We start from the raw sequence: 14742 nt of genomic DNA on the forward strand, positions 1-14742 counted from the left end.
GAAACACCCATGAAAGCAGTTGATCTGGTGCAAGGCTGGGATGTCTGAGACACAACTGTGCGCAGAAACAAAATCTGAATAAGAGGAGGAAAAATATGGTGATAATAAAATGGATTATGCATGTCCCTTTTCACTTCATAATTCCTGATTGTGAGAGATGCCAGACTATTCTGAGGGGACAATTTAGGGACAGAGATGATATACAGTCTGCATGAGAGAGCTACAAGATGCCAACTTCTCCCACCCTATGGCTTCTGTTACAAGTGGGTCACCTGCAGGTCCAAGTCATGCAGAAAGAGAAAAATACATTTATTTAGATCCAGGTCCATGACTTCAAATGCTAATTTTTCTTCTGTGTATTCAGGGAAATGTGATGATTAAATTTTTATCTAATGGCCTCATTGCTCTGACCTTTCCCCACCTGTTATGACTCAGCTAACTTAGAATACCAAAACCATTAAAATTTTACAAATATTTTACATCCTATATGACTGTTTGAGTTGCTGAACAAGTGCTGTGGAACTTTGATACAGTTTGGATAGCAGAACAGTTTCTGTTAAATAAAATACTAAGTTATAGGCACACAGTTTGTGGTGGTTGGGAGTGGGGCTGAGCCTCATCCCCAATGGGCACAGCTGTGAGCAGCACTGACAGCAACGAGCCATGGAGTGCCCAGGGGCACTGACCAACACCACAGGGAACAGAGGGCACACAGGTGCCATGCATCAACATGAAGGTATAAAAGGTTGGGCTAAAGAACCAGGAAAAGCAGATGCTTGCAGCCTTCTGAAGCGGTGAGGTGTTATTCTGTAGGGATAGCCACCTGAAGGCTTCTGAAGAGGTAAGGTGTTTGTTTGGGTTGAAGCTTTCTGAAATTTTATGGTGGCGCTCTGTGTATCCTGGCTGTCTTGACTGTGACATGTGCTGTGGTATATGCTGGGGCACTAAGGAATCTGATATATCCTAATGAAAATGGTAGGGCTAACATTCATGCCTATGTGGTTATACAGGCTTATGCTGCACTTTGGTTTTCCTCTTGTAACTTATCCTTCTGAAAAACAGATCCATAGTAAACAAGAAAGGCAAGGTATGATTAGGCTTGCACACCCTGTGGCTTGTCCATCTGAAAACATGTTTTCTGCTATTGAATTTTCCTGTCTGTCACATTTTTGCATCTTTCTGTTTCTTCCAGATAGCTGGTTCTCATAAATTATGCAATGAGTGTATCACTCAAAATAAGGACAAGTGACATCCTCCATAGAATTAATTTGAGGCTTCAACTAGGTCATTCCTGTCTGAGGCCACATAGACCATTATTTTTAACATGGCCCAGCAAAAATAGCTGTGCTACACAATGTCTAGGGAAATGAAGAAGTTCTTGAGAATCTGGCTAACCCATTTTGTACTGGAAAAGTTACAGAAACCATTGAGGAGGAGGCTATTATAGGAAAAAAACCCCACAAAACAAATCTAACAGCTGACATGAAGGATTCAGTTCTCAGAAGCCAATGGGGTGTAATTTTTCCATTCTTTTCTGCATATATCAGTATAAAATCAACCTCTCTCTGGTAAGGTGGAAGAGGAAAGAAAGTGTTCTAGTGTTAGAAAGAAATGCACTGATTCACTTTACACCAGCCTTCCAAAGCTGGAGGTAAAAAGAAAAAGGTAATTTTAAAGTTTAGTTAATATTTTTCCCATTTGTTATTTTAATAATCCAAAATGCACAGTAAGATGTTTGAAGTGCCACCTATATTAAAATCTGAGTTCACCAATTGGATTGGTCCCTTTCTGTTCACAAATAACTAGTTTAGAAGTTCAAAATAACCCCAGGGCTAATTCAAGTGTGCTAAAATTCAAAAGAAAAACAGCATATGCATAACTCAAAGCTGAACATAAGTGAAAAAGTTTAGGTGCCCTGTTTTACAAATGCTTTCTGTTGCCCTTTCAGTTTTTACTTTTGTGGAGGGATATTCTGTTCTGCCACTAAACTTTGCAGCTTTAATGGCCACTCTTCTCTAGCTGTTCTTAGTAGCAGATGCAGCTGTGTTTAACAGCAGGAGCCTTGGCCTGGGGAGCCATGAGTCCAGCTCAGTGAGTACTTCCAGCATGGGTTTTACTCTGTTCCTCCGTGCTGACCCAACAACCTAGCAAACATTTCATTATGTAGGCTCTGTGGGACATGTGGGATGCAGAACAGAGAGCATGAAAGGGTAGGAACACTTCACTATTATTTTCTTATTATTTTGCAGTTACAGAATGTTTGGCAAATGATGGTACACAAAGTTGCAAGGCAGATGCTATAAATTGGGTCAGTATGATATATATGTCTGCCAAAGAGCTGTTTAAGTACATTTTCACTGTTTCCAGCAAAAATAACAAGAGAGAAGTAAAGACATCATGAAGTAATTATGTCATTTGGAAAGAAAATATAGCAGGGATTTTTTAAACATACATGCAAAGGGAAGAACAAATTGAACACACACCATACTTGAAAACTTAATGGAAAAGGAGTAATCTATAACACAAAAACAAAGCAATCTACCCTCAATTCAGTTTGAAATCCAAATTATATCATATGTAGGGTCTCTAATGAAAGGAAAAGTGGAGACTGTTGCCTTTAGTTTGGATACCATTTTTATTCTCTGCTCAAGGAGCAAGAGGTTTTGTAATGCCAAACATTTTACAAACCAGGGATTAGTTAAAACAGTGGAGCATTGAAGAGAAAGCTAATCAATTCAGCTATAACCAATTGTCTCAAATACAGTAGTGCAGGTCTCAGTTTTGCCTAATCCCTAATATAGGGGTCTCACAAGTATCCTCATTGCTCTGTAGAGTCTCAGGCAGAGCTGTTTGGTGTTACTTCCCAAACAGAGATCTGTCCACACAAGGAAAGGGGCACTCTATAAACACCTCTATCCAAAAAAGCAGAAGTGAAGCTGAATGCATAAAATAACTGGTTTTTTTGGTGATGAAACCATGCACACAAGAGTAAGGGACAAATGGTTGATGACAAAGGAGAGAAGGAAAAAGCTGAGGAAGGAGATTCTGTTGTAAGTCTCAGGGGAACTTCCTGTTTGGAGTGCAAGGAGACAGCAATATGGGAAAATACAGCGAGAACCAAGGCTGCTTGATAATGGGTTGGACTGAAAGACTATGGTTGTGACTAAGTCAGTCCTAAGTGACTAATTAAGTCCTTTCCATCTCCAATGTCTCCAGTAAAACCTCTTCCCTAAAATAAAAAAACAAATATCTGTAGATGAGCCAAAATAAAAAGTGATGTTTCCTCTAGAAAAGACCCAAGGGCCTTGAGGGCAATGCAAATCAAATGCTTTTGGTTTGGAAGGAATAAATATTGTTATGGGCTGTGGAGGCAATCAAAATCCCATAAAGGAAACTAGTAAATGCCTATTTACCCTAAAATTAAGAGGTGATACTTAGCTGTGTAATGTGGAAATACATCTGTGGCATGAGTTGAAAGACCAGTATATCTTCATGAATCTAATGCTTTGTTATCAGGCCCCATGGTGCAAGTCACTGAGGAAGCTTTACAACTTCTTTTTGGTTTTTTCCCCTAACAAAGTGACTGATGATTTTAAGGATTTTCTAGCAGGTTTGTGTTACAGTTCCTAAGGGTATTTTCTAACATGCTAAACTTGCCATGCTGATCTCTATAGGCCCCTCTGGCTTGCTGCTTCCTAATGAGGATAGTTCTGGAGCTGACTGAAGTTTTCAGTATCAAATAATATGTGGCTAGATAGCTCTGTCTCTTCCACAAAGGGAAATAATTCCTATTTGACTGTATTTGCATTCCTATTTGCTTTATGCAAATACTTATGAGAGCTTTATGGCCCACTGTCTACAACATGCCATTTTTCATGCTATTCCTTTTTTGGTCTGGAAAATTTTTAGGTTTTTTTTTTTTTTAATATTATACTCTGCAATGCTGTATTACTCACAGCAATCTTCCACATTTAACCACTTTATGAGACTGTTTAATGGCTTGAGTTATGCTTAGAACTTGCAAAGTCACAGGTTATCAGTGTCAAATGATCTAGTTTCATGGACTCACAGGGTCACATTCTGTTCAGGATCTTTCCAATTCTTTTATGCTACATAGTTCTTTGAAAACCAGAACTCTTATAACATGGTTTCTTCTTTCTTGAGCTTTGTTTTGAACATCCCTGTGGCACTGTGCGGGGCAAATCTGAGCAAAAGTAGAAAGGAAACTTCAGAATACCCAGGAAACAGGGGAAACCTGACAGAAAGGTTTCAAAGATCAGCAGAGCTCTCTGAAGTTGAGAAGAAGGAAGCAGGAGTTGGGAAATAAAAGATAGTTGTATTTTTGCCGTAAGCTTGGCCCCAGCTCTGCTTTTGTGCATATGCAGATATGTATGCGTGATGAGAAATGATTTTCCTCAGGACTTGCATCCTTGTTATTTATTATATCCCAGCAGCATGATGTGATATGCCAAGATCTCAGCTGGATTTGGCCCAAAATTCCGAAATTAGGCAAGTAAATGGATGCAAGTCAAGTTAATTTTTTTTTATTGAATTCAGAAGTCAATTAAGTTATGCCATAGCTATTCCCTCAGTCCATGTTGCCCAGCTTTCAGCAATTCCTGAAATGAAATGCAGTGTGGCACTGCAGACCTGGGCTCTGCTCCCACACATCAATTCTCTTTTCCTATTCACATTTCTGATCTCCAAGGGGGCTTTTCTTGTTGAGCTCTCCTGTTTCACATCAAGAACAGCCTTTTGGCTCAGGGGGCCTAACAAAGCACTAAAAATATTCTTGTACAGTTGTTGTATTACATCTGTGATAGGTTTGCATAGATGGTAAAATCAAAAAGATTGTTCTAGTAGCTCTGCTGAAAAAACATCAAGTGCTTGTCAGGGCAAACAGGCATCCTGACCAGCTCTGAAGTTACATGGAAGCAAGTTCTATAATATCTAAGGCACGTGACAAATAACTGGCATTCACTTTCTTTCTAGTCTGCGTGGGTAAGAAAAACTGGCATGAATTATGTGGCTACAGTTGAGCAAATTCTTTGAATTTCATCTGGTTTAAATAACCAGAAGGTTTTCTCTCATCTTGAAACTATCTTATGAACCTATTTATAAACTTTTCTCCCAATATGGGGATTTGAAATTATGCTGCCTATTACCCAGTAGGGAGGCTTAGTGTCAGGCCTTGAGTTTCAGGAGTGGTTTGGGAGACTTTCTTCTTTCTTTTGATGCTGCTCTTGCATTTATAAGTAAAGATTTCATAAGAGAAAGCACAAGAATTCAACAGGACTCAATTCCTAAATTCACAGTGTAGCCCACCCATGTATTCAGTCATTTTCAGTCCATCTTAATGACTTCTTCACTACAGGAGACAGGACAGACAGGGAAAAATGAGGAGTTCCTCTCAGAACAGCACGCACCAGATCAGTTAGACTGTGTTACCACATCTTGAATACTTGACTCCCTGTATTGGAGCCTGTAAGTTATAAATAACCATAAAAATAATTTTTCCATAAGCAGAATTATTTGCTTACTCATGTCTGCCAGCTGTGCAAAAGCGACAGGAAGGAATAATAACATGAACCAAGTACAGTTAGATTAATCTTCCTGACAATATATATCTGGCATTCATACAATGCAGAACAATAAAAATAATAGTAAAAAAGGCAAAAGTGGTGTACTTTGTTCTGAATACAGAAGAGAAGAGTGGATTTGCCATACCATTTCTAAAATGGGCTGACAGGCTTTTGCTGTGCTGAGCTGAAGGAATGTTGGCCACATAACTTCAGTATAACCAGGAGCTCTAGGACTCCCAGTTAGAAAACTTGTTAAAACTTTTAATCCTAATAAAACTTCTAAATAGTTATAATTATGCCAGGCTGTACTAGTGCATATGCACCCTTCTATTGTATACAGGATCAGTGATTAAAATAAACTTGTTTTGTCCTTCCTTTAAAGAAATAATATTAAATTAAGCCTGGAATAGAAAAAAAGGCTAAGTGTTGTTTAGTTTAGACTCTGTGCAGTTCCCCCAAGTCAGGCTAAAACTAAGACATTATTGGTGATAACACTTCTTTTGACTGTATAATTTCTATTTTCTCTCTACCATTTATTTATAACCTATCTAGCTCTTGTGATTGTTTGGAAGATGTGGTATTGAGTTGCATTTATTGTTTGGATTTACATCACGGATCTGACTCAATGCAATGAGGTTTTGCAAATCCTGTTTTGAGCAGATACCTGCTGAGGCAGCAGCACTTCATCTTTCTGTTTACTGCAGTGGTCTTTGAGCCAAGCTTTGGACATCATTATAACTCTGCTTCCTGGCCCTCCACTTGTTCTTCACATGACAGTCAATGGCTTCCAGAAAGGAGAAAGGCTGATAGCTTTGGATGTAGGTTCAGTCAACAGAAACTTTTTATACTTTTTTTTTTTGTATCATAAAAATTTGTGTTATGTTTAGCTCTGCTCTGTTTCTTTGTCTTCCTCTTCAGCCCACAAAATTGCTGTAGTACAGGAAAATACACTGTGGAAGCCCAAGGTAATAAATTCTTTATTGTGGCATTCCTCCACACCTCTGCTTTGGTGCCAATATCTGCAGAACATGTTTTAGCTTTCTGTGTTGATCTCAAATGCCGAATGTTTCCTGGAAGACACATTTTTCTCACTCTCATTTCTCATTCCCTTCCTCATTTGAAGTCACTAACTATTGAAGAAGGAATCCCAAATTCCTCAGAAATTAAGACAGAGATAAGGAATAACTTTCACACAAGCTATTGGTTAAAGATTTTAAGCATTTCAACTGTGCTGAACTATATGGCTGGGAAACATGTGACGTTAACTACAGAGATTGAAATAGGTCTCTGAATTCATACAGGTAAAGGAAAGGAAGTTCTACCACAGTGAAAATATTGAAAACACTGTGTGAGAAGAAGCCCTGTGCTGTACCACATTATGCTTTTCTTTTGTGAAACTGTGAGTTCAGAATTCCTGAAACTGAGAGCACATTTTGAAAGGGAGACATTTTCACCACTGCATGCAGAAATATTTAATTGTTTAGAGATCTATCCACTTAACTCCAAAAACTAGTTAAAGCAGCATTCATTTTTCCACAAGGAAAACCTGATTTGCCCTTCCAAAAAGCCACAGTCCCTTGAAAAATTGACACTGCTTGACTTGACAGCAGAAATGGCTCCAGCTGGAGGCAGTGTGGTTCCTGCTGCTGGTGAGCTGCTTTCCCAGGTGTGCATCCCTGCTGCTGAAAGGTGGTGACAGTTCCAAGCCTTCAAGTGCTCTGGTCATGCTGTTCTGTTCATGACCCTCTGAATTTCAGCTCTTTTCATGTGCTCTGGTCATGCTGTTCTGTTCATGACCCTCAATTTCAGTTGTTGCTTGTGCCTGGTGCAAGGCCTGCTTACTGCCCACAGATCAACAGGATCCTCTTGTTTCCTTGTGAACTTAGAGTTTCACTGTCCTGAGTAAGAGGAAGTAAAGCAGTACAGGGAAGAACCCAGGTAGCCACAGCACTGGCTCCTGCACTCCTCTCAAGGCTGTGGCCAATTTTTTTTTCTATCTGCATTGCCTTCCATCAAAAGCACAGGAGCCATCTTCCCTGAAATTGGGTGACTATGTTCTTTCTTGTTTGTATGGAGTAGAACAAGGAAGAGACCTGGAAATGGGTAAAAGCAGCATTATGTCCCTGTGCCTAGAATCTCTTGGCATTGGTGCACACAAATAGTGTCCAGAAGTTCAGACATGTGAAGTGAGTATACTCCAATACTCCTGTTACTGGAGATGGAATAGGAGTTCAGGGAGGAAGGGGGAGTGCTGGCACACTTGGAGCCTTGCTCCATTTCTGAATCAGTGTTTGCAGAAATCACACTGCTAGCCAGCAGTGTGGTGTCTCTTCCAGCAGTGCTTTTAAGGGTAATGCAAAACCCATCACAGCCTAGTGCCATTGCAGAGTACAACTTGGCAACCTGCAGCATCAATGGGAGCTCCCAGCCTGTTACCAGGGACCAATGTCCAAAAATACACCAAAGGCCTAAATATTCCTACACACACTGAATAGTACTCCATACTTATAGTTCCAGCCTCCAAATGCAGCATTTGGGAGGAAGCTGCTGGGTTCATTTTCTCAAGACAGGAAAAACATATTTCCAAACAGGTTTTAGCCCAGCTTGTTCAGTCTGCCCCGAACAGATTCCCAGAAAAGTTGCATCATGACATCTCCTGCTGGATTCAAAGCCAAAGCCATGCACTCATTATGTTCCCTGCCTTGGAAGGACACAGCATGGGAAGCAGGTGCAGGACAAACTGCATACCAGAATTTTGCTTTTACTTTTTTTAACAATACCCACAATGGAGGCAAGGAGGGGGAAAACCAGATCCGTCCTAACAACCTTTTTGATATTTGGCTCGAATTATCAACATGAAGAGAGAAAAACTACTTTCCAAATTATATGCACTGAAATGCTTCTGCCACTGAGCCCTCATTAGTGGGATATGCAGAAGCCCTCACAAGTGTACTCATTTCAGACAGTGAAGAGCTAATAAATTATCTTCCCTTGAAACTAATACCAAACTAGAACAAGGGAGGGTTTTTCATAAGCATTAGATTAAAATGGAACAAGAGCAATACTAGTTTCAGATGAATTGGTGAACTTTGCCTCACATGCCTCAGGTACAAGTGGAAACACCTGGCTTCAGGAGCATGGTGGGGTTGGGGTTGTTAGGTACCTTGCTGCTCTATTGAAACATGGATGTTTGTTTTGTGTTCTCACATTGCTGTATGATAGGATGTGTGTGGATGACTCATTTTCTAAAGAAGTTCAAGGCCCTGGAGAAATATTCTGGAATCTTGATTTTGGAGGACATATTTCATTCTGTTCTCAGTTGAAGTACACCAGAACAGGAGTCTTTGAGAACCAGTGAAAAGGTGGTGATTTACTGCTGTGGTGAAACAGGTTGAAGCCCAGTCTCCAATACTTCTTGCACAGGAATTCATAATGGGTAAGACTCTGTTAGTCACCACTCGAAGAAGTGCTTTGATATTTGTTTCACTTTATAAAAATGTTCCCCTGCTTTTATTGTTTCCTAAATAGCATTAAATATACCCATTTAAGTATGTATTAATGATGCATGCTTTTTTGTAATCTCTTTGATTCAACTGAAGCACTTTAAGAAGCTAGGGAATGATCTTGGGCTCTGCAGCAGGAAAACACAGGAATCAAAATTGTGCAAGAGAAGATAAGGCCAAGCCAGTCATTCCACAGTTTTTTTGTAGGGCCAAGAACAATAATTGGTCTAATAAAAAAAAATGCACCTGTAAAGACATTCTGCTTTGCAAGTTCATTAATATTTCAGTGAGACAAAATGTCACATCAGCTTGATTGTCCCTGTTCAGGGGTCTCTATACAATGTTCCATTGAGTGCTATGGGTGTACACTCTAGTCTAGGCACATCACTGACACTTTTAAGCTCCTTGATCATTGTTTTACTTTACAGTTTTCTGTCTTAATTCAGAAAAGGAAACAGAAAGATATTAAGGAAGTTGTTCAAGTAATCTGTGATTATACTCTGTCCTTTCTTGATGATTACTCTGTACATAACCATTATTAGAGCAGAAATTAAGAAAAAACATGCACTTTCCAGTAGTTATATATAGTTGTGCTGCATGTTGGAAGTCATTTATACAGGATAATATTCAGTCTCTACACTCAAGACTATAATCCCTTCAAATCTGACAGGAAAGGACATTCAGAGACAAAACTGCAGAGGAAATAGCAATTCAATAAATATCAATCACTTTTGCAAGTCAGTGCTAAAGTGTTAGCCCAGTACATTAGTACAGTATTAAGGGAAACAGTGCAGTTAGAGTGGCTGAGAAACACTCCCAGGTCTGTTTCAGTGTTCCTAATGAGTAGAGGGCTGAGGATGTATAAGGTATTCTCAAAGCCTGCTTCCTGTGGAAGGAAAATTGCCTTGGCGTAGGATCTCTGCAAGACAGCTGCAGGCTGCTCCCTTGGGAAGCCCTTCCAGGCTCCACCGACAGAGTGAAGCCAAGGATAAAGGCTGCAGGGACATGCTGAGAACTCAACCTTTGCACCACTGCAGATGTTTGGAGTGGCACTATAACCCTCTTGCACAGCCTGTAATGTGGCCCAGGTTTTGAGCTAAATTACATTACAGTTGTGGCATAGAGATAATCAAGTGGACACTTTAACACTGCTCCTTTCCCCACCCCCACCACCACCCTGACTCAGTGAGGTCCATGTGGAGCCTGTGTGATGGGCACTCCTCACAAAAGAGAACTGGGAAGAGATCCAAGTTGCAGCTGACTTAAATTGGTCAGCAGGGGTGATTCTGATGCTGCTTGTGTGTGTCACAGATCTATAGGTGGGTTTTTTCAAAAGCAAAGTGAGGTGGTTGATGTCTTTAGTCTAAGAGGAAAAAGTCTCTTTTAACTACAGAATACTAGTATCTGTTCTCTTTCTTCCCCTGAATGGTTTCTGATGCATCAATAGTTTTGTGATCAATATCATGTTTGTTCCTTTTCCCCACAGGATGGATTGTAGTTTTTGTATATATGAGAAATACCTAGATCTAGTCTTCAAGGAAATCCCAATCACTACGTTTTCAGTAGCCTAAATCACACTGCACTTTGTTCAGCACATTTAAGTCTAGATGTCAAATTTGGCATAAAACCCTTAATGTTAATATTAATTTTACTAGCAGCTAATTTTTATTACTTTAAGCTGCATTTTTATGATTAGGCTAGTATAAAGCCCTCGGGTATGAAAAAATCCCAAGGAATTAGTGATATTTTTCAGGTTTTTAAATTGATACTTTAAGCCCAAGAAATTTAGGAGATATGACAGGAATCTATATAATATTGGTCTACAATAAACCAATTAGACTTTGTTTTTTTATACTTAAGACATGGTGTATACATAATCACTAATATAAGAGAAATTTATCCATCTAATCCTAAACTTAAAATTTTCCTGGAAAATATTTAAACTGTATTACATTTAACTAAACTGGCAGCTTTTCAGCATGCCATGTTTTTGAGAACACAAAGTAAAAGTGTAAACATTTCAAGGAATGTCAATGGATAGTTTTAATTTAACATATCATTTTTCATTCAGCAACTGAAAAAAAAGTTATGTTTACTTTTTCATTGTTAGCATTGCTCAAGCTCTCTGAAAGAGTCAGATGAAAATGTTCTTTTTTCATAATGCATCAGAATGTTCTGAGTTAATAGATCAAAATATGTCAAAATATCTGCTCTGAAATGTCAGTCAAAAATTGCTGACACAATTTAAAACTTGTAGATTTTATGTATTATCAAGTGTATCTCAAAAGTAATTTTCACAAAGCCCTCCTTTTTTTACAAATTAGAAGCATTTCTTTAGCATGTCCTTGAAAGCTTTGTTCCCTGCTGCTGAAGTACAGTCTGCCTTGTTCACCTAAAATGAGGCAAAACTTAATTTATGCCAAAGAGCTGGCATGCATTGACAAAGACTTCAACTAATTGGAAAGAATTCAAAGATTTTTCTGTCATGAAGTAATTTTAAAAATAGAGAGTTTGTCACACATATTTGGACAGACAGCAGTAGTAACACTTTACTTGAATATGTTCATTTAAATGCATATTCAAAACAGGGAAACTGGAACAATTGTACATCCTTTTTGCAGGTATTTTGCATAATTTATGTTAAATTGAGTTGGAGAGTGGGCAGATCTGGATTAGAGTTTGAATAGCTTACAATCAGGTACAAGATGAAAGGGGAGTCAAGTGTAACAGAATTTACATTTTGGGTGGTTTGGAGGCTATGAGTTCTACAGTGTGGAACTTAAATTCAGAGAATCAAGGTAGGGCAAAGGAGTGTCCAATGCAAGTTGCTCTGAAGAAACTTTATTTAATGTTTTATTTACTTTGAGTAAGGCATCACTGTTCCTCATGAGATTACTATCTAACTCAAGGTGGGGTTTTTTTGCTGTAAACGTTATGACACTCAGAGATCTGAAAGAAAAGACAAATTTCATCAATGATGTTACTCAATTTCAAAGAAAATGTGAAATCAGTTACAGTGCACAGGTGAGATAAAAATGAAGATTGAAAAGGTTTACAACTGCTTCACAAAGTGTGGAAAAATACTGAATGAACAAGTCATTAAGGGATCTATTATAGAATTAGAGATCCATGTAGAACAATCAGACCAGATTAGATCCTGCTGTATGGATCAGATTTAGTTGTAAGCTTGTGGCTAAAGTGACAAGTTGTCCTCATTCAGACAATTAGTTTGACAGCAGAGGTAGGTGACAGCAGAGTTGCACTTTTTTTGCTGCCAAGATTTTAATTTTTGACTCAATAAAAACAGTCTTTGGACTACTCATTTTATGACTAACTATTTGGGAATTTATCATTCTCTTTTACCCTAGAGTGATACAGCTGAGACTTGACTTCAACATGATGAAAAAAGTAAAAATCAGACTGTACTACAGGATATTTCAAAGTAGAATTTAAGCTTAAAAGAACCAGCAAAAAGATAATGTTCATTTAAAGAAAAAGTTGGGTAACAAGATTGAGGCTGAGAAATGACCATGCCATCATACTTAAAGAAATTAAATGGCCTTTGTGCTTTATATGTGCATGTCATATCCTATAGAAGTGAATCTTTATGCCTGAATGCTGTTTTCCTCCTCCCAGGAAAAAAAAAAAAAAAAAAAAAAACAAACAGCATGACATCCATTTAACTGGATACACAGAGAATTTTTCAGAAACCTGCACTCAGCCTACCAAGATGACTGGTGCTGTCCCCTGGAACAAAATGGGTATAATCCTTGAACAACTGGCCAGCTTCTAACATGGGTGAGTGCTGAGCATAGAGGGTTTGTGTCACAGAAGCCAGAAACACAGTGTAGGAAGGAGCACTCTACTGCACCACATCGTGCTTCCCTCCTGTGAAACTGTGAGGGCAGAATTCCTGAAACCAGGATACATTTTCTTCTTTTTTATTACAAGATACAGAAGTGTTTCATTGTTGGAAACCTGTCCACTCAGCCCCAAAGATTAGAAATAATGGCATCAAGGAAAACCTTATTTCCCTTTCCAAAAGGTCACAATCCCTTGAAGCAGGAAGATATGCTAGAAGTAAATAATCTGAAATTGAAGGTAGCCATAGAAAAAGACTATGCTTTGATTTTCATACTCTCAAGGGGAAGAAGGGAGATGGGATCTGCTTAAAGATCTCATTAAATGTTAATGGTTGCCTTATAAAGCCAAAACCTCTATGTGGTATTCCAGGCTGAGTTATTTTAGGGATAATCTCACTCAAAAGAAAATATAACCTGTATGCCAAGTAGTAAATCTTGTCAATAACTTATGATAGATGTAGAAAAAGGAAAGGGTTTATACTTTGTTCATGTTTATTGGAAGTCCCTGTTGAAATCTTTTACATTACTAAACCTCTGGATAAACTTAATCTGTAGTCTGGCAGATGTGGAGAGGAAGCAGAGCAGTTTTGGCGTAAAAGCGATATTCTTGACATAAAAAGAGTTCCTGTTTTATGGAAGATACAAAATATATAAATACCTGTCGGGGATACAGAAAAGGTTAATATTCATGAACTTGAGCTGCAACAGAATTAATGATAGGCTCATCAGTTTAATAATGAAGTGTTTATAGAGCGTATCATTTTGGGAGCAGCACCAGGAGAAAAATGTGACTTAAACACGACCTTTTTGCTGTTTCTCAGTTGCCGGAACAACAGAGTAATTTATTCCATCCCTCTCTTAACTTTAACACGCTCTCCATCATAAATCTGGCCACATCTGTTGGCTGGCACACAGGGACTTTTTGTCAGCCTGAAAAATGCCAGCTCCTCTTGTGCAGGTATATGAAGCATGCTGTCTTTTCTCTCTGCTACTGTGCCTGTAGTCACAACCCCCAGGAGCTAGCTAAATGGACTGTATTTCCTGCTGCTTTCATCTATGGAGGCACGTGACTTAAAGAGATAAGCAAACTTTCACAATACCTTTCTAGCAAAATACCCTGGTGTTTCTGAGTGTTGCACTTTGGGCAACTACACTGTCATTTTTCTTCCCTAATTTAAAGAAATATCATTTGTAACTGTAAGATGGCATTTGAAAAGAGGGAACATTCTATGTAGCAGCCAGCTAAGCCGCTCACACCTTTAAATAAAGTGAGAGAAGAGCTATTTTCCAGCTTGTGACTGAATTTCCAGTCCTATTGCCAGTGATTCGCATTTCTGAATCATCTTTGTCAGGAAAAGACTTCATTTGCTGAATCAATTTGTACTGCTCTAAATCTACATTGAGTGTTGTTCAAGCAGGCAGCATTATTTTATACACTCCTGTGCAATTAGCTGAAACATGGAGGTTATCACATTTAAAAGGAAAAAAGTACAATAATTTCTTCTTAACAAATAATTTTTTTTTTGAACAATGAAGGAGCATCACAATGTTTCTTTGTATTTTGCCATCTACCTTTGTACCTACACCTGTTCTTTACAAGAGAATAATGATGTATCAGATCGGAAAAAAAGTAATTTTGAAATCACACACTGTATTTTAAAAGTATATTGGAATGAGTTTGCAAGGCTTCAAAGTCAAGGGTTTAAATCAGAGGTGAAGAAGTTGCCTTTACAACTCTCATTTAGTTCTTTTTTCTTATACATTTCATTATAATATCATATATTTGATCACTAT

The 14742-nt window shown here is 38.5% G+C and overlaps 1 long non-coding RNA gene across 1 annotated transcript; it reads left to right on the plus strand.

The window, feature by feature from the left end:
- The first annotated feature begins 791 nt into the window (after positions 1-791).
- Positions 792-9022, plus strand: LOC132075839 (uncharacterized). The gene is made up of 2 exons (XR_009418837.1): positions 792-841; positions 8805-9022. It is a non-coding gene; the product is annotated as an uncharacterized LOC132075839 (long non-coding RNA).
- Positions 9023-14742: the final 5720 nt, after the last annotated feature.

This window comes from Ammospiza nelsoni, chromosome 7 (genome assembly GCF_027579445.1).
Source record: "Ammospiza nelsoni isolate bAmmNel1 chromosome 7, bAmmNel1.pri, whole genome shotgun sequence".
Classification (NCBI taxonomy): domain Eukaryota; kingdom Metazoa; phylum Chordata; class Aves; order Passeriformes; family Passerellidae; genus Ammospiza; species Ammospiza nelsoni.